The sequence below is a fragment of the Triturus cristatus genome, chromosome 1_2 (genome assembly GCF_964204655.1).
Source record: "Triturus cristatus chromosome 1_2, aTriCri1.1, whole genome shotgun sequence".
NCBI classification, from domain to species: domain Eukaryota; kingdom Metazoa; phylum Chordata; class Amphibia; order Caudata; family Salamandridae; genus Triturus; species Triturus cristatus.
The window spans coordinates 800,367,395-800,389,503 of NC_140580.1; positions in this window are offsets into that span (position 1 = coordinate 800,367,395).

Here is a 22,109-nt window from a genome sequence, read left to right on the forward strand (position 1 = left end):
TTGTATGGAATGGAAAATTTTGAAAAGAGTTTTGATGATAAATAGCACAATAGTACTTTGAAATTTACTGTAAAAAACATAGGTTTCAGGGATGTTATAGTTAGGAATTGGCATTTGAAAAACCTTTGAAATTCACTGAAATAAACATAGGTTTCAGGGATTTTATAGTTGGAAATTAGCATTTAAAAAACCTATGAAATTCAAAGAAAAAAACATAGGTTTCGGGGACTTTATAGTTAGAAATTAGCATTTAAAAAAACCTTTCAAATTCAATTAAAAAAACATAGGTTTCGGGGACGTTATAGTTAGAAATTAGCATTTCAAAAACCTTTGAAATTCACTGAAAAAAACATAGGTTTCAGAGACGTTATAGTTAGAAATTAGCATTTAGAATACCTTTGAAATTCACTGAATAAACCATAGGTTTCAGGGATGTTATAGTTAGAAATTAGCATTTAAAAAGCCTTGGAAATTCATTGACGTTATAGTTAGTTGGACATTTCACTCATACAAAACCAGAGAAATTCAGCCGTTATAGTTAGGTGAGCTAACTATAACTTGCGCCCCCGCAATGCACTGCTGATGACATCACATATTACATCATTCATGACATGGTCAGTGATATCGCTGATGACATCACTGATGACATCTCAAATGACATCACTGATTACATCATCCAGTGACTGTGTGTTTGTTTTAAAGTTTAAATAGGTTTTATATATATGCCAAGGTGTATTGAAGAATGAGTGGGTGTATAAGTGTCTGGATGGAGGATTTATTAGGTGCGTGACTGACTGTATAAGTGAGTGAATAAATGTATCTTACTGAATGCATGGGTTAGTGACCAAACTGTGTGAATGTCTGTATCAGTCTGTCTGTTGTTGTGTAAGCTGCTGCATGGGTTGGTCAATATCTACATGAGTGTCTATATGGGTTACAGATTGGTTGCCAGAGTATTTGCATGGGAGACTGAGTGTGTGTGTGGGTGGGTGGGAGGTGTGTGACTCTGTGCATAGATGTGTGAGTGGTTGATTCACTGGGTGGATGGGTTCAAGAGTGCATGTGGAAACAGTTGTATGGGTGGGTGAGTGTGTGCATGGGTGTTTTGGTGAGTGAATGGATGTCTTAGTGGTACATGTCCAAGTAACTACATATGTAAAAGCAGTGTATGTTTGAGTTGGAGTATGTAAATGACTATACGTGAGAGTCAGTGATTGTGAGAGTGGCTGTATGGATGAGTGCGTACTTGTATCATTGATTATATAAGAGAGTAAGAATGTGTTAGTGTCTGTATGAATAAGTGAGGTTGTGTGTGTATAACTGTATAGGTGAGTAAATGGGAGTGTGATTGATTCTTTGCATGACTGACTAGGTGTGTGAGTAACTCCGTGGATGAGTGGTGGTGTGTGAGTGTCTGTATAGATGTATGAGTGCATATGATAGTGTTGTATTGATGAGTGGCTGCACATATGAGTGATTGGATGGGTGAATGACTGGATGTGTGTGTAGACCTAGGAATCCATGAGTATGTAGTAACTGGTATTGGTGTGTCGATGGTTTCGAAAATGGTAGTCTGTAGTTTACAGTGGATATATTAGAGTGTGAGGAGGTGCATCAGATTTTCATGTGGATGATGTCATCAGTGATGTCATTTGAGATGTCATCAGTGATGTCATCAGTGATGTAACTGACCTTGTCATGAATGATATAATATGTGACGTCATCAGCAGTGCATTGTTGGGGCGGGAGATAGAGTTAGCTGAACTAACTATAATGGTGAAATTTCTCTGGTTTTGTACGAGTGAAATGTCCAACTAACTATAATGTGCCTGAAACCTATGGTTTTTTGATTGAATTTCAATGTTTTTTAAATGCTAACGTCTCACTATAACGTCCTTCAAACCTATGTTTTTTTCAGTGAATTTCAATGGTCTTCAAATATATATATTACCTACTGGTGGTCCATAGGAAATCTGCAATATTCTATTCACAATAAGTCTGGCGCCGATTGATGAATCTTCGTGAAATTTTCCAAACTTTTGGCCAGCTCTGGTCCGCTCCTATCCTGAAGGTCTCAGGGTGATTCGTCAAGTGGGGGCCGAGAAAAAAGGGGGGGTCCCAAAACGCATTTTCCCAATGCAGTCCTCAGTTCAGACTTGTGCCTTTTGCTTAAATGGTGTTAATCTGTTGAGTAGTTTCTGAGAAAATTACAGTTAAAAGTACATATATATCTATGGCCTCGGAGGATCACTATGCGCAACCTGAGCGTACCCTCTGCGCACCATGCGCGCACCCTCCCGATCACGCGCTGAATGCTAATTGGCTGTCAAGTGGTTGTCAACATTCGAAACCAGGAACTGTTGGCAGCCATTTTGTGCCTCAGTAGAAGCGAGGTTGAAGAAGTAAGGGGAATAAGTGTGTAAAACATATAAAAGGGGGAAGGGAAGAAATACTCTGACCCTCTAGACTTGCTTAGGAGGTCCCAGAAGGACTTCCAGGACCCCATTTATTTATTTTTTTTTAAACGGCAAAATGCGCGCAGGGCGCGCGGATCTGGCCATAAAAAAAAATAAAACGAAGCACAGGCTTTCGCGCTTCCTTAATATTTAGCCCCGGGGGGCCAAATCCCGGGGGCAAACACTGTGCCATTTATTGGGGGGCCAAGGGGTGCCAGCCAGCCCCGGGGACCGCTACCCCCAGGGCTAGAAAATAAATAGGGTGGGGGGGCTGAACGCCCCCCCCCCCCAAGCCCTAGGGACCACCATTTTTGTAGAAATAGAATCCATTTATTGTTTATGTGTTTGTAAAATGAGTCAGGTTTATACACTAATGAGCAGTAGTAAAATAAGTTTTTGTAAAATTCAAGGGATTTTGTTTGTTTTCTAGAACCCCACTGTGAGTCTGTGTGCATTTAGAAACTGTAGTAAGAGAAGGATTTGGGTATTTTATGTGTTTGCAGATATATAACTGGTTAAAAACCTATCTTATTCTCATACTTTGGTAGAATAAGAAAACAATCATTGGTTAGGTATTTATAAAATAGTCAGGGTTCTACAATTAAGTGTAGTAGTACAATATGTGGATTGTGTGTACTCTGTTTACCAATTTCGGAAAAGAAAATGTGATTTGGTAATATGTATGGGATAGTGTTTGTCTGTATGTATTTAGGAACAATTTAGAGATAATATTTTGGGTACTTTATGTCTTTGCATACATATAAGTACTTAAAAAACTCTAATCATTTAGTCAGTACCAAAGTACTCCTACACTGAGCCAGGCCTTAGCTCATGGACTGTTTCAAATGCCTATCCACTATGCATCCAGGCCTCTAATCACCTACACACTTGTCTTTCACTCCTTCAATTAACTAGTCAGTATCTATATACTTCAATAAACACCCTGTCACTCATCTTGCACACCTCCAATGACTGATCCAGTACCATGTACTAATCTATTCACTGCGAAAAAACGACCCAGACACTCTCCTAGCAGTAGTCGAATGATTCAGTCAGTACCCAGGTACTCATGCAGTGAACCATGCATTACCACAAGGACTGCTTCAAATGTCTATCGACTATGCATGCAGGATTGTAACCTACTATACACTTGTCTTTAACACCTTGAATTCCCCAGTCAGTATCCATATACTTCCAGCAAACACCCTGTCACTCCCCTTGCACTCCCCTTGCACTCCTCCAGTGACTCATTCAGCACCATGTAGTAATCCATTCACTGCGCCAAAACCCAAACACTTATAAATTCACCCTTGCACTCTCCTTACAATACTGTAAACATTCCGTTAATATCCAAGTACTAATGGAGTGAGGCAGGCCTTGGCACATGGATTGATTCAAAGGCCTAGCCACTATGCATGGAGGCCTCTAACCACCTACACAATTGTCTTTCAGACCTTCAATTTCCGAGTCAGTATCTATAAATTCCAATAAACTCCCTGTCACTCCACTTGTACACCTCCACTGACTCATTCTTCACTATGTACTATCTATTCACTGTGCAAAAACCCCAAAACGTAAAAAGATTCACCCTGGCACTCTCCTTGCAGTACTCTAATGATTCAGTTAGTACCCAGGTAGTCATGCAGTGACCCAGGCCTTAGCCCATGGACAGTTTCAAACTTCTATCCACTATGCATGCAGGCCTCTAGCCACCTACACACTTGTCTTTCACACCATAAATATTCCAGTCAGTATCCATACAGTTCTTGCAAACACCTTGTCACTCCCTTTGCACTTCTCCAGTGATTTATTCAGTACCATGAAGTAATCCATTAACTGTGCCAAAAAACAAACACTTATAAATTCATGCATTCACTCTCCTTGCAATACTCTAAACATTCAGTCAGTACCCAAGTACTAATGGAGTGAGGCAGGCCTGAGCACATGGATTGATTCAAACGCCTATCCGCTATGCATGTTGGACTCATCCGGCACCATGTGCTAATCTTCACTGCAAAAAAACCCAAACCCTTAAAAGATTCATTCAGGTACTCTCCTTGCATTACTCTAATGTTTCAGTCTGTATCCAGGTACTCATGCAGTGAAGCATGCCTTTTCACAAAGACTGTTTGAAATAACTATCCACTATGTATGTAGTGGTCTAACCAGTTTCACACTTGTGCATCAGGCCTACATTTCCACAGTCACTATGCATACACTCCAGCAAACACACTGTGACTGCTGTTGCAAACCCATAGTGAGTCTTTCAGTAGCATGTAGTGATCTATTCAATAAACTAAAATTCAAACAACTGTGAATTCACCCAGTGTCTCTCCTTATAGTACTGTAATCATTCAGTCAGTAAGCATGTAGTCTTTCAGTGAGGCAGGCTTTAGGCCATGAATTGCTTCAAAGTAATATGCACTATGCCTGTAGTGGTTTAACCACCGTCACACTTGTGCTTCAGGCCTATAAGTTCTTAGTCAGTATTCATATAAAATGTGTTTGTATAGTAATAGAAAAGTATAATTTATAAAGATATTAATATACATTTATTTGTGATTAATTTTTACAGATACTGTTTATCACCATTAAAATAGAGAAATCATGCCGGACTAAGTAAGAAAAAGAAAAGAACAGAAAAAGGACAGTTGCTTGAAGAAAAATCAACCAAAAGTATTGAATGAACAACATAATGTGGCTAAAAAGAAAAAATCTTCTGGTAGGATCACAAAGCAATTTATTGAAAATATTTGTAGGACCAGACAGAATGTACAGAATGCTTCAACTAGAAAAAATATTCAAAATATTAGGAAAAGTAAAAAAGCAAATGGACAGTCAAAGGAGACGAAGTATGGTAAAAGAAGGCAAAATCAGTATACAGAAATACGCAAAAAAATATTTTACAAGAGAGTAGTACATAATTTGCTGAAAGATGTGAAGAAATATAAAAAGAGAGCTCTATTTTATAAAAAGAAGAAGCACATTGAAACCATTGTTGAAAAGGCTTTTGAAGTAAAAAGGAAACTAGTCATGTTAGTATTAAAGAGAATTTGATCACTAGATAAACCAAACCATTTAATGAAGGCCAAAAGTAGGAGGAAAAGAGTAATTAACAGAACAAATTTGTGTGATGTTTTTTTAGGAGAATGGAAACACAGTTCAAGTTCAGAGCCTTTCTTTAATGAAGAGTGTTATTTACAGAGCAATAATTTATTGCATGCAGTTGACAACAGTGGTCGAGGTTATGAGGTTAGAAATGGTTGTCCAATTGACAAAGAGAAAATGATTGAAAAAAATGCAGAAGAAGTGATAGCTGATGAAGTTCTAGGGAGACGTCCTAAACACCCAGTGTACACTTGGGATTGCAATAGTATTTGTAGTGTACAACAAGAATCTATTGATAAATTATGTAGTTTCTTACGAGCATATAGTAAAAAAAGTGTTAAACAAAAGATTAAGGTGTTGCAAGGACTAGACCCTTGCAGAGTGAGAAAAAATACTGGTTTGCAAGGTCATTCTCTGGCTTGTCTTTCTAGGAAAGTTTGTCAAAGTGTTTTTTACCATTTCAGGATGTTGGCAGTACATCATACTCAAATGCTGAAGTTAGTGAGAAGATTGTATTATGCAAAAAGTCCAGCATTAAATTTAAATGAGTTGAACAGTGCTCTTTTGTGTGGGTCAGTATCAGATGTGAAGAAGGTTTGTGATGATATTGAGTTTTGTACCTTTGGTCCTCAGCAAGAGAGAGCAGAAACTCACATATTAGTAGAACAAAATGTTGAAGACAATGTAGAACCCATGATTACAAAAACTTTTGAAGATCAAATCACAAAGTTAAAGGTAATTTCAGGGGAAAGACCAAATGTTTCTTGTATTTGTTGTTGGCAAACTCACTATAAAAATCAGACTAGGATTGTCAATCTGTATTTAAAAAGTAAAACAGAAAATAATGATAAGTGGAAGAAATTTGCAACTTATTTGTTGGTCGAGGATTGTTTTGATTTGGGATCTGAGCAGCGTATTTGCAAATATTGTTACAACAAATTACATGAGAATAAAATGCCTGCTAGAGCTGTTCATAATAATCTAGAGTTGGTTGCTATTTCTCCAGAGCTGATAGATTTAAATACTTATGAGTCTATTCTCATTCAATGTGTGCACCCGTGTCAGGCTATTGTTCGTATGGAGCCTAAAACAGGTAAATTACCTCCATCAGACTTACAAAGAGGATTGAAAGGAAGAGTTGTGTATTTACTGTTAGCTTTAAAGAAAAACATTGAAACTATTGGTGTAGACCATGCAGAAAATGAACCACTAGTCATTCTAGTTAATTGTGTTCCTACTAAGAATAAGAAAATCTGGCAAGAGTTAGTGGATGTTAGAAAAGTGCAAAAAGCAACATTGTATCTGATAAAAAATAATGAGTACTATAGAAATGTGTTTGTAGGAGCAGAAGAAATAGATTTAGCAGAAGATACTGAAACATTAAGTGGACAAATTGGAAAAGTGGACATGTCCGGATGTGAAGAAATCTATGAACATTACAGTGTAGATCCACTTCATTCCAAAGAAGTGATGGGGAATACGATTGAGTTGTTCCAAATGAAAAAAGCAAGAGGAAGTCCCATGAGTGTGTGGGAAGAGAGCTTGGAAGCTCGTTGTTTCCCGCAGTTGTTTCCAACAGGAAAAGGTGGACGATATGATGAACTTCCTGTGCAGATTCCTGCATCTGAATATCGTACAACAAGATTATATGCAGAAGATCCAAGATTTCGACAATGTCTCCCTTATATGTTTCATCTTCTGTTTGAAAGTGACTTGTCTGGACTTTCATATGCAGTAAATCACATTTTTAAAACTGGAATGCATCTGCAAAATGTAACTGCAAAGGATTTTATGGATAAAGTGCATCAGAAAGATGATCATTTAGAATCTCAGTTGATTAATCTGATGGCATGTTAGCGTGGAACTAATGACTATTGGTACCGTCGTCATGGAGAACTGAAATGTATGCTACGGAACTTAGGAACTCCTACATGGTTCGTTACACTAAGCTGCGCTGAGTATGCTTGGGATGATTTACTTGAATTTCTTCGAGAGGGAAATTCCAATATAAAAAATATTGAATACAAGACACCTGGAGAATTGTGCTCTTTGGATCATGTTAATGTATGCAGATATTTCAATCATAAATTTGAAGCTATGATGTCTTTCATCTGCAATAAAAAGAATCTTCCTCTTGGAGAAGTTGTGGATTTCTTTTGGAGAAAGGAGTATCAAGCAAGAGGTGCTCCTCATGTACATATGTTGTTATAGATCAAGGACGTCCCCAAATTTGGAACAGATTCAGATGATACTGTTTTGTCTTTCATTGAAGATTATGCCACATGTGCTGTTCCTAATAGCAGAGAAGGTAAAAACTTAAAACTACAAGTCTTACAATTCCAAAGCCATAGATGTGGAAAATACTGTCGACGAAAGTACAAGTCTAAGGATAAGTGCTATACCAAATGTTGTTTTGGATTTCCACGTCCTGTATTATCCAAAGGAAGAGTGAACAGTTTTATGTCAGCTATGCGACATACCATCACAAGAAAGTCTCCGAAAAATACCTACAACTTAAGAAGAAGCGAATAGTCAAAATACATAAATGACTACAATCCAGTTATTTTATCCATGTGGAACGCTAACATGGATATTCAGTATGTTGCGAACAATTCCATTGCTGTTGCTCGATATGTATTATACAGTTTCAGTTTGAAGATGTTATCGCATCATGAAATTGGAGCATATGAATGCTCAGATCGGTTTTCATCTGCAAGTCTATACTCCAAAAGTAGAAGAATCATTTGGGTGAGTCTAGGTCTTGCAGCAATGCGAAATCGGGTACTGAAATCTGTTCAAGAAATTGAATATTTAGCAGAAAAAGAACCAGAAAGTACAGATATTTTGAAAACGAATATGTTGGACACATATTACCCAAACGGAAGTCATCATCTTGAGAACATGTGTCTCTATGAAGTGCTTCAAAACTACACTTTGAAACGGAATACTACAGAGAACATAAATGATGGAAAATATGCAGTGATTGGTTGAAAATAGCTCTGGTGTCAACTGCTACGCTAATGTAGTGCTGAATGTTGTATTTTATCTTGAAAGTTTGCAAGAGCAGATAATAGTAAATCAGGGAAAAAGATTCTGTTCTGTGCTGAGTCTCCTTTTTGAAAAGCTGAGTATTGATAAAACTAAAATAGAAAGTGCTACTGAAATTAGAAAACTTTTAGATGTATGTTCAGGATGTACACAGTTTTCTCAAAATGTACAGCAAGATGCACAGGAATTCTTGATGTATTTTCTTCAGGTACTGGAAGAAGAAGGGGTACAAATACAAAATATGTTTGGTCTCTCTTATAAATGGGAACATAGTTGTGAAAACTGTTTCAATACATGTGGCTCTAATGTTGATTCTGAAAGGTTTATTTATTTAACATTGCCAGAGAGTAAATCAGTCACTTTTGCTAAATTAGTTAAAGATGCTAATCATAGCATGGAATGCGGTGAGTGTAAATCTGACATGTTTTCAACGTTAATTTTAAAGGAATACGGACAGTATGTAATTTTAATGATGCAACGATGTAGAGCTGATGGTTCAAAATTGGATACTTTAATAAAGAAGTTTACATGACAGCAATTATCAATTTCAGGAAAAACTTTTGTAACAGTTGCAATAATTTTCCATGATGGACCTACTGTAACTTCTGGTCATTACACAGTTTATCTAAAATGTAAAAAAAGGCTGGACAATGTGTAATGATTGTCAATTGGTTTTTAAGCAACGTTTGCCTTTTGATTTAGCAAATTCCTATCTAATCTTCCTGAAACCAAAATTTTAGAGAGAATTGGCAACATCTGTACAAATCAATTTTACCATTTTATTGGATTACCATTGGAATTTTCTAATAAAAAGATTTTTAAAATTACCATTTGGCCTAAAGGAAAGGTAACCAATTGTATTGTGGACTAATTTAAATCCTAATTAATCTTTCGGAAACCAAAATTTTAGAGAGAATTGGTAACATCTGTACAAATCAAATTTTGGAATTTTATTGGATTACCATTGGAAATTTAATCAAAAAAGAATGTAAAAATTACCATTTGGCCTAAAGGAAAGGTAACCAGATGTTTTGTGGAGTTATTTGAGATATATTATTTTTGTGATTATGCTTCTGTAACAAAATTGTCAGACGGTATTTTTTAGAAATAGTTATTGTTATTAGATGAAATTTTTTTTGAATATTTTGCATTTCTATAATGTTATGTTTAAGTGAGAAGAGATTCTGGGCTTTTTTAAAACAATCTTTGAGATTGTTATTTTTTTTTTGCCCGCTGTTAAGTGATGAATGCAATTGCTTTCACGATTAATAGTGAAATGCAATATATTCTGAAAACAGCAAAAAAATGGCAAAAAATTGTTTTTTGAAAATATGTAAATACGTGTACTGTATTATAAAATGTTTTATTAAATATTAATACTTTTTTCTTTTTTTTTCAGATTGAGAAAGAAAATTTTCAAAAAATAAAACCATTTTTCTAGCAATTTAAATAAAATTTAAATTGATATTTAATTTTTTGGGTGGGTCAGGTAAGTCAGAAATTTTATGGTCCTTTTTTTCCACTTCTCCTCAATCAGATTTTCACTTTTTCGTGATTAATCCCTCAAGGACCTTGTAATGTGGTAATTGTTTTTTAGTGTTTAAAAAAAAAATATACGTTTACCGTACGCGTAAGGTAAAAAAAAAAAAAGTTTTTAAGAAAATTTTTTTTAAAAGTTGAAAGGTAAGGTTGGCTCTTAAAAGAGCCGTTGTGTTCATACAGGGACAGAGGAAAGAAAGAATGGGAATATTAGCTGGTAGGACAAATGTGCTGGTCTATTCTGTTGTTAATTAGGGGAACACTGGTCTCCCCACAAACAATTAGACCATGGCAATTTGAGCACCGCATTGTAACCCTCGCAAATCGATGGTTAGTTTCCAGAGGACCAGAAAAAGGTGATTCTCCCCCCACAGATGAAGGGCTCAGCTGAGCTGCCGAAGATGGACTCGGCTGAGCTGCTGTGGATGTGCTTGGTCGACTTACTGAAGGGTTTGCTCCAGTATGTCGAGCATTTGTCCTAGGGTGTACATCCTCAAGGTGTCTTAACATAGTGTGATTCCCGAAGGAATACTTCTTGTTAGGATTACCTCTAGAAAGTACACGCTGGCAAAGCTTGCAAGTCACTAAAGCAGCATTTACTTTTTTCTGGCCCTCAGGAAACGTAAAATACTCCCATATAAAAGAGCTCTTTTGTTTCCTCCTTCTCTGCCTGATGGTGGTGCTGCTAGCCTCACTCTCAGAAGAGGAGTGCTGGTCTGCCATCGTATCCCAAAGACAACTCAGCTCCTTCTCCTAAGGGATCACAAGCAGAAATGAGGGGAATGGGTGTGGTGTAGGAGAGTTCTAGAACTGAAAGTATTTTAAACCAATCAAAAGTGTTGTTTCTTGATCACATGACCCACCGTGCACGTACGTTACGCTTACGGAGCGCTTACGGAACGCTTACGGTAAAAGTACGCATGCGCGTATAAAAGACACACGCACGTGCGCATGCACATAACAGGCACGCCCCAACACTTCCGCGTAACGCGCGCGTGTAACGTATGCGCTTACGCGCCGCGTACGCAGTACGCACGTCTATGTAAATTGCGTAACCATACGCAAAAAGCGTAGAAATATTACGTACATAAAGCAAAACGTGCGCTTACGGGAAGCTTACCGTACGCGCACGGGAAAAAAAAGGTGAAAAAAATATATATTGCAGAATTTTTAAAATTTTACCATAGTGTTTAAAGAGAATATAAAGTAAAAATAAAAAGATGTAAAAAACCTTGCAAAAAAAAAAAAAAAAAAAACACGTTAAATATAGGAATTAGCATTTAAAAAACCATACAAATTCACTGAAAAAACCATGGGTTTCACACACGTTATAGTTAGGAATTAGCATTTTAAAAACCTTGCTAATTCAGTGAAAAAACCATAGGTTTCACAGACGTTATAGTTAGGTGGACATTTCACTTGTAAAAAACCATTGAAATTTCCCCGTTATAGTTAGTTCAGCTAACTATAACTCGCGCGCCCGCAATCCACTGCTGATGACGTCACATATAACATCACTCATGACATGGTCACTGACATCACTCATGACATCACTGATGACATCTCAAATGACATCACTGATGACATCATCCTTGTGAAAAAGTGGCAGAACTCCTCTTACCCTAATATAACCTTTGATACACACATTAAAAAATAGAGACTAAAAAATAAAAAATTAATGGAAATTCCAATACTAGTTTCAACAAACTCTTCTGTAATTCTAAGAACCACATACACATCGACTCATTTACCAACAGTCCTATACAGTCACTCATACATGTACTCACTCATATGTACTTATACACCTGTACATCCTATTACACAATGCCACTCATCCATAGAGTTACTCACACACATAGTCACTCATGCTAATAAAGAATCAAACATCCATTTACCTTCATATACAGTTATACACACACCACCACACTTACTTCTACGGAAACTTACACATACTTGGTCTTTTAAACAATCACTTATAGAAACACATACTTATTGATACAGGAACTCTTTCAATTTCTCACTATCACATATACTCACTTATATACACCAATAGTCACATATATTAGTTTTAAACATATGTAGTTACTCATAAAGACACTATTGAGACAGTCATTCACTCACTAACACACTCATACACACACTCATACACCCATACAGTCCTGCACACATGCTGTCTTCAACACATACAGTGAGTCACTCATTCATGCACCTATGCACTACGTAATTTCTTCCTCCAAACCATGCAGACACTCAGACTGATACTCAAAAAACCAACTAATAACCTATATAGACACCCATGTAGCTACTCACCAACGCATGCAGCCACTTATACACAAAGTGAGAGACTGATACAGATATTTACATATTAAAACATTACTCACTAAGCCATGTATTCACTTTCATACACTTTATCAGTCAGTTACAAAATATATTTTTCAAAAAAAATCATTTAGACACTTATATACCCATTTATTCTTCCATCGACCTTGAGATATACATATATAAAACATATTTAATTTTCAAAAAAACACACATTCACTGGATGATGTCATCAGTGATGTAATCAGTGATGTCATTTCAGATGTCATCAGTGATGTCATGAGTGATGTCAGTGACCATGTCATGAGTGATGTTATATGTGACGTCATCAGCAGTGGATTGCGGGCGCGCGAGTTATAGTTAGCTGAACTAACTATAACGGGGGAATTTCAATGGTTTTTTTACGAGTGAAATGTCCACCTAACTATAACGTCTGTGAAACCTATGGTTTTTTCACTGAATATATATATATATATATATTCACTGAAAAAACCATGGGTTTCACACACGTTATAGTTAGGAATTAGCATTTAAAAAACCTTAGAAATTCAATGAAAAAACCAAAGGTTTCACACATGTTATAGTTAGCATCTACGCTCTCTATCACTATGGGTCTGCACGCGTATGCGTACCCGTAGTGGTACGGACCGTACACTCGCATCTACGCTCACTATCACTATGGGTCTGCACGCGTATGCGTACCCGTAGTGGTACGGACCGTACACTCGCATCTACGCTCACTATCACTATGGGTCTGCACGCGTATGCGTACCCGTAGTGGTACGGACCGTACACTCGCATCTACGCTCACTATCACTATGGGTCTGCACGCGTATGCGTACCCGTAGTGGTACGGACCGTACACTCGCATCTACGCTCACTATCACTATGGGTCTGCACGCGTATGCGTACCCGTAGTGGTACGGACCGTACACTCGCATCTACGCTCGCCATCACGATGGGTACACATACGGCAGCACTCCCACAGTGATTTGGGAACATGCACAGGCCCTCTCAGCAGCAGTACGGCGGATTTTACACATCACTGTGGTGATAGGCGACACACATGTCGGAATAGGGCGGACATACTTGTCCATGGATGGACATACTTGTCCAGGAATGGACACCAAGGCATCGTCTGTGCATTACCACATGTGTGGGGCACAGGTGTCACAGGCTGTGATGTGGAACATGCCTCCTGAGTGGAGAAGGCACCAGATGTATGATGAGATGTGTACATGTGTACTGTGTGAGGGTGCAATGTGTGCCAGGCATGCCCTTGACTCCTTTGACATGTGTGCATGTGGGACTGCGCACTTGGGGTGAGCGTCACTGGCATGGCACGGACACCAACACACGGAAGTGTCCCATGATGCCCGGTACAGGGGTCATGACACATGACTCATCACTACCCACAGTGCACAATGTGACTATGCCATATATGTGTCCGGGATTTACATCGGGTTGATGTTGTAGCACCCTCAAAAGCTGCAGCCGTTGCAGCAACCAACATGTGGCTGTGTGTAGATTGTCATTGCACACTGTTCCCAACACCATGCCACATGTGTTACCGGATGTGAGGTGCACATGTATGCAAGGGACACGGAGTAGCGTGACAAGGCCATGTCAGCAAACTCACAAGGAATGTGTGGGGAGTCATGACATGTGCACCTTCATGGCAAGGTGTGTGGGCTGGACTAGTGTAATGTCATGTGACCTGTGGCTCAAGTGTTCCGCTGCCAGTCTCTGCAATCAGCATCACACTTCTGCTGATGTGTGGGTGTATGTCACTCCTGTCTTGCGTCGGGCAGTGCACTTGCACTGGGACACAGCTATTCCCATGGCGTGGCATGGGGAGGTTCTCAATCACCGTGTGTAGCTGGGTCTTGGAAGGAGTGTCACCTTGCATCCATACGTGTCCTGGGCATGTAGCACATGCCTGACTCCCTATGTGGCATGTGTGTATTGCCAGATTTACATGTGCTCAGTAGACATGAGTTGTTCTCGTAGTGCACTCACTCTTCCTTGTCACTTCCAAATTACTGCAGAGCGCCTCCTGTTGCCCGAAGAATTCCAGACTTGGCCACCATGCAGGAGAATGACAGGATCCGGCTCTACCGCTTCACCCAACCGTTGATTCTGGAGCTGACGGCGAGACTGGCACCACACCTGCAACCGCAGCACAGGTATCCTACGGCACTGACACCCCAGCTGAAGGTAATGGCTGCCCTACATTTCCTTGCCACGGGTACCTTCCAATATACCATAGCTCATGTTGGTGGCATGTCCCAGAGCATGTTCAGCGGTGTGCTGCATGATTTCTTGGAGGCCATGTGGATTCACCTGGATGACTTCATCAAGTTCCCAACCCCTGAACAGATGACTGAGGTCAAGCGTGGTTTCTATGCCCTGGGAGGGATGCCCCATGTCATTGGGTCCATAGATGGGACACATGTAGGTTTGGTACCACCACACGCACGGGAGGTGGCGTACCGCAATCGGAAGCACTACCACTCCATCAATGCCCTTGTGGTGTGTCTGTCCAACATGGTGATTTCACATGTCTGTGCTCGTTTTCCAGGATCAGCACACGATGCCTACATCATGAGGCGTAGCGGGATGCCTGATATGATGATGCAGCTGCGCAACGAACGGGCATGTGTTGTTGGTGGGTACAGTCTGTCTGTCCTGTATTCTGTTTGGCCGAGCAGCACTACCGCTTCGCCAGTTCTAACGATATCCATGTGCTTTCCATTTAGGGGACGCTGGCTATCCCAACATGCCTTGGCTGCTGACACCTCTCCGCAACCCCATCACGCCGGCCCAGCTCCGCTACAACACCGCCCATGGCCGGACAAGGCGAGTGATAGAGAGGACGTTTGGCATGCTGAAGAGCCGATTCCGGTGCCTCCACAAGACCGGCGGCGCACTCCCATATGCCCCGGCGAAGGTCTGCAAGATCTTCATGGTCTTCTGCATGCTGCACAACATGGCAGTTGAAAGAGCTGTGCCCCTCATCCTGGATCAAGATGACGAGGACCATCCACCCGTGGAGGACGAAGGGCTTGGCAATGGGGCTAGTGATGTGGAGGATGTGGAGCCGCAAGAGGACATCCGGACTCGGCTCATACGCGACTTCTTTGCTTAGTGGTGAGTACCAGGGTCTGAGTGTGCACGCATTGGTCCCCGTGTGGCATGCGTTGTGATGTGTGTCTCCACCTGCATGTATGGCACGTGGGTCAGAGGTGTGTGTGGGTGTGTCACTGGAGTGATGGTGGCAGTGATGGTAGTATTTCCCCAGGCATAATTGTGACCTAGCATGTTGTCATACATACATGTGTCGAGTAAATGCACATGCAAGTGGCTGTGCTTCTTGTGGCTGACTTCTTGTGTGTCTCTCTTCCCCAGGTACCTGCGCATGCCGTTTGCTGGTTGCATTGTTGTGGCACTGCTATTCCTCATGGACATGGCATCGTGGGCTGACTCAGCGTTACAGGCACGGACACGTTTGGAAGTCTCCATGGGGTAAGGGATGCATCTGGGGTGTATTGGGTGTGGCAGTTGTTCACGATGTGTGCACACTGCCCCGGTCGGGGTTTGGGTCCTCTGCAGACATGTGGCATCCCCATGGGACACGACATGCAGCTGGGTACACCTGAATAGATGGGCTGCCTGGTTGTCAGTCATCAGTGATGGGATAGTGGATTGTGATGAAGGCATCAATGTGTGTGACACTGCCCTCGGACACATACGGTTAACATTGTCTTGACATGGCGTGGGACTTCCACATCAGTGGATGTATGGTGTATGGCAGTCTCTCCGTGAGCAGCTGTGGGTATTTAGCTGTTATCCGACACTTGTGTGCCAGTTCCATGGCTATCACGCATTTGTGCTGCAGAAGGGGGGTGCCAGTGTTGGAGCCACATGTTACTCCACATGATGTGTTCATGTGTACTTCAAGTTGCCTCTGCAATCCCAAACACATGACTATTAAAGGTGTCCCTATGCCTCCAAGGTGCCTCTTCTCAGTCAATGCTGGTGTGTTGGCACGGTGCATCCTGCATGTCTGGCATGGTATTCCCTGATTGTGGCTATGTGTCAATGTGTCGAGTGGCAAGATGCAAGCTGTGTGTGTGTGCTGAGACTGTGTAATGGGCATGATGTCCATGACTGTGTGGGTATTGTGACATGTGCCATCCCCATGCATCCAACGTTGTCCATGACCCCATTCTCTGCATCCACCGGACTCAAGCTTGCAGGACATGGTTCTGCCACCTGTCTACACGTACCTGGGTGCCCCCCCGGACACGGGCCAGGATCCCTGACCTCTGCGCATGACTGTTGCTGTACTCAATGTGTCTGTCAGCACGGTTGTTCGGCCACCCCCTCAGCTGGTTCTGACCATCACGGGTGTGTATGGTGCTCCATGTCTGTCTTGCCTAGAAAACTGTGACCCATGTGTCCTGTGCCAGACTCAGGCCCCAGGGTGTGGATGGTTGAAGTGAACAGATGACTCAGGCATGTTTAGACTGTACAAGACACATGTTAGGTAATAATGCTACCAGCAGGCATCTACTCTTAATAGTGTGATTTATTATTGGGGGGGGGGGGGCCAAGTGAGGGCCTTTCCGGGATTAGGGAATCCAAAGTTCAGTAGGGGAGTTGGTGTCCTTGCCATTGGAAATCCTCAGAGTCCATGCCACAGTCTTTGTCAACATTGGTCAGCCAGTGACCAGCAGGGCCATGTGGCAGAGAATGTCTCTTGATGCTGTGATGCTGTTGCTCCAGTGGGCCAGGTGCCAAGCCAGGTGCCCTGGGAGATGGTGATGTAGCAGCCACCCTCACGGTCCTTTCCGTGGACGACCCGGCTTCCTGCGGGGAACCTCAGCAGCAGGCCGTGACGACGTCTGGGATGCTCCGTCGGATGTTTCCTCCTCCTCCTCATGATCCCTCCCTGTGGGTGGTGATGTTCTCCGCCTTCTGGCACAGGGAGGGTCGGCCATGGTGTCGGCCATCCGACGGAGTTCAGCGTGAATCCCCTGGGACGCCGTCACTTGCTGAGCCTGTCTGTCCTCCATCCTCCGTTGGTGTAGCTGTAGACAGGCTATTAGCTCCGCATGTTGCTGGGCCTGCTGGACCTTGATCCCCTCGAGGATGGACACAACCTGGGCCATGCCCGTGGTGTCCTGCCGGTATGAGTCCAGGATGTTACGGACATGGGAAAATACCGGATCCCCAGCCAACTGGTCAGGCTCGCGCCTCCGCCGTTCTCCACTCCCACCACCCCTGCCCACTTGCGTCTGGCCTGCACTTGTGGGCACATGGGGTCTCCGGGACCCCTGAGGGGTGGCATTGGCGTTGTCGCCTGCCTCCTCCTGGGTGCCCGGGACACCGTGTCCCTCCTGGCGAGCCTGGCTGCATTGTGGTGTTGGGGCAGGGATCCTGGGTGTCTCCTGGGATGTGGCAGGAGTGGGGGTGGTGGTTGGCACGGTTGTACCTGACGCAGGTGCTGCAGGTGGTTGGACACCAGAGGGGCCAGGTCGGTCGGGGTCGTCCGCAGAGTGGTGAGAGTGGTCGCTGCCGGTGGGATCGGTCTCCTGCAGATCCGGGTCCTGTGAGTGTTCCCCCCCAGTGTTGGGGGGTGCAGCACGACGTTGACCTGTGTGTGAGAGAGACAATGTTAATTTTGATCCATGCAACATCCATGTTTCATCCGTTACAAAGTTGGCACATTTCCTCTTGGAATTAGGATCTGTCTTGCATTCCACTCACAGTGCACTTGTGCATGTGTGTGTCCCTTGGGCACCAATTTGGCCCCTTTAACTATGTGTGGCACAGTCTTACTTGCTGCGTCAAGTGTGACTGCAGTCAGCAGTGGAGTGTGCATGTGTGCCGAGCTATGCATTTGCGCCTTCCTTGTAGCACTGTACATGTGCACATGGAGTGGATCCACACACTCATATGATGCAGGTGGCTGTCCTTGTGCTCGTGTACAGGTTGTAACATGGCCCTGCGTTTTGCCATGATGAAGAGGGGGGGTTCTGGCACTGGCCACCCTTGTCTACATGCACGCAGTCCACCTGCTGACGAGCAGACATTCCCACACACCAAAGGACTGATTTGCTCTCCCTGTGTCTCCCTCCTTCTCTGTCCCCCTCTCCCTCCCTCTCTGTCCCCCTCTCCCTCCCTCTGTGTCCCCCTCTCCCTCCCTCCGTGTGTCACCCTCTGTCACCTTGGCCCAGCTTCCTGGGCACACACTGTTAGCAGATCTTTGAGTGGCCCTTGGCCTGTTGATGTGAGTTTGTTTCTGATCTCCAGGCACCCATTTTGTCTGCTGTGTGTCTGTGCGCTGCTGCTGTGGTGGTGTGTGCTGCCACTCTTTCACACTGTTGGCTGTTCATTAGCTGCTGGCATGTGCAAAACAGTGCCTTCACCCCCATGTGTTGATGCAAGGCGTCCGCCATTTGCTGGCAAGTCATTCCTGTGTTGGGACACAGTGTTTGTCTGGCTGTGACCTAGGCCATATGGGCAGAGGGCATTGTTGTCTGCTTTGGAGTCGCACTATGTGATTCTTGGTGCCCAGCCTCCCGCCATCCGGGTTACCGTGTCATGTGTTGTTGTCTTCTGTGGCCTGTGACTTGACATTGTCCAGCTGGGTGCATGGGGCATGGTGGCAGCAGTGGCATGTGCCTGCTCATGGAGTGTGGTTGAGTAATGCGATGGCTTGTGGTGGTTGCGTGCCTGTTATTAATTTTGGTTGTGGTTGCAGTTCCCCCCATGTGAGGTGCGTTGTTTGTGTACTCACCCGGGTCTCGGAGTCCTTCTACTCCTTCAACTGCCTCCACCGGCAGTATGGCCATCACCCTCTCCTCCCAGGGATGGTACTGTACGGCTCTGCGGGAGGGCCCTCCTCCGGTGGCGTTGGCCTGGTCGTGTTCCTCCTGCCTCTTGGCTCTGACCCTCCTCCGCAGATCGTACCACCTGTTCTGGCAATCCTGCTTGGTCCTCCTGGTGTCCGCAACAGCATTCACAGCATCGACGACGGTCTGCCACATGGCTGTTTTGGCTGCCTGGCTGGTGCTTCTGACCAATGTTCCAAAGATCTGTGGCTCGACTCTGAGGATTTGATCAACAAGGACCTCCAACTCTCGGTGACTGAACTTTGGATTCTTGGTAGTGGGCATGGTGAGGGGTGTGGGTGGGGATGGTGTGGGTGTGGGGGGGGGGTGTGGATGTTGGGGGGGGGTGTGGATGGTTGTGTGTGTGTGTGAATGTGATGAGAGGGTGTTTGTGAGGGTGGTCGTTTGAAGGTGTGCAAGTGTAAGGTGTGGTGTAGCTTGTAGTCTGGTTCTGTGGTGTCTGGCAGCAGTGAGTCTGTTGGAAAGGCTCATGGTTTGTGTGTGTGGGCCCTTTTTATTGGTCCATGGGTGGGTGTGGCAGTTTTTGAATTTTGGGTGGGTGTGTTATAAGGAGTGGTGGTGTATTGGGCCTCTGTTTGTTTTTGGCAGTTGCAGGTCAGTGATTGTGTTATTTAAGTGGTTGTTGGCCATGTTTAGTGGCTGTGTGCCTTTCGACTGGTGTATTCTTGTGTTGTTTTATTTTGTCCTGGTTGTGTACGTGCGTTTTGAGCGTGTGTACGGTGTGTACATGGGCCATTTGGTTGTACGATTTTGTCCTTGTGTGTGGCTTTGTAAGACTCGTACATGCGGTTGTGATGTCGGGGCATGGGGTGCGCTCCGTACTTAGGAGGTTGTGTTGGGGGTGCGCCAGGAACGTACTGGGGTGGGGGTACGACTGGAACGTACTGGGGTGTAGGTTCACGGTGGTACGACACGTCCAGGGGTGGGGGTACGACTGGAACGTACTGGGGTGTAGGTACACGGGGGGTACGACACGTCCAGGGGTGGGGTGTGTACATTGACGGTGGTACGACACGTACTGGGGTGGGGGGTGTACATTGACGGTGGTACGACACGTACTGGGGTGGGGGTACGACTGGAACGTACTGGGGTGTAGGTACACGGGGGGTACGACACGTCCAGGGGTGGGGGTACGACTGGAACGTACTTGGGTGTAGGTACACGGGGGGTACGACACGTACAGGGGTGGGGGTACGACTGGAACGTACTTGGGTGTAGGTACACGGGGGGTACGACACGTACAGGGGTGGGGGGTGTACATTGACGGTGGTACGACACGTACTGGGGTGGGGTGTGTACATTGACGGTGGTACGACACGTCCTGGGGTGGGGGTACGACTCGAACGTACTGGGGTGTAGGTTCACGGTGGTACGACACGTCCAGGGGTGGGGGTACGACTGGAACGTACTTGGGTGTAGGTACACGGGGGGTACGACACGTCCAGGGGTGGGGGTACGACTAGAACGTACTTGGGTGTAGGTACACGGGGGGTACGACACGTACTGGGGTGTGGGTACACGGGGGGTACGACACGTACAGGGGTGGGGGGTGTACATTGACGGTGGTACGACACGTACTGGGGTGGGGGGGTGTACATTGATGGTGGTACGACACGTCCTGGGGTGGGGGTACGACTCGAACGTACTTGGGTGTAGGTACACGGGGGGTACGACACGTACAGGGGTGGGGGGTGTACATTGACGGTGGTACGACACGTACTGGGGTGGGGGTACGACTGGAACGTACTGGGGTGTAGGTACACGGGGGGTACGACACGTCCAGGGGTGGGGGTACGACTGGAACGTACTTGGGTGTAGGTACACGGGGGGTACGACACGTACAGGGGTGGGGGGTGTACATTGACAGTGGTACGACACGTACTGGGTGGGGGGGTGTACATTGACGGTGGTACGACACGTCCTGGGGTGGGGGTACGACTCGAACGTACTTGGGTGTAGGTACACGGGGGTACGACACGTACAGGGGTGGGGGGTGTACATTGACGGTGGTACGACACGTACTGGGGTGGGGGTACGACTGGAACGTACTGGGGTGTAGGTACACGGGGGGTACGACACGTCCAGGGGTGGGGGTACGACTGGAACGTACTTGGGTGTAGGTACACGGGGGGTACGACACGTACAGGGGTGGGGGGGTGTACATTGACGGTGGTACGACACGTCCTGGGGTGGGGGTACGACTCGAACGTACTTGGGTGTAGGTACACGGGGGGTACGACACGTACAGGGGTGGGGGGTGTACATTGACGGTGGTACGACACGTACTGGGGTGGGGGTACGACTGGAACGTACTGGGGTGTAGGTACACGGGGGGTACGACACGTCCAGGGGTGGGGGTACGACTGGAACGTACTTGGGTGTAGGTACACGGGGGGTACGACACGTACTGGGGTGGGGGGGTGTACATTGACGGTGGTACGACACGTACAGGGGTGGGGGGTGTACATTGACGGTGGTACGACACGTACTGGGGTGGGGGTACGACTGGAACGTACTGGGGTGTACCTAGACGGGTGGGGGTATACATACACGGGGGGTACGTGTCGGACGTACGGGGGCTGGGGGGAGTGTTGGGCGCGTATGCGGGCACATGTCTCCATGGTTGCTATGGGTGTTCGGTGCGGACGGTGTTTTTTCCATACGGTTGTACGCTCGGACGCACGGGATGGATCGTGATTCCTCGGTCGGACTTGGCTTT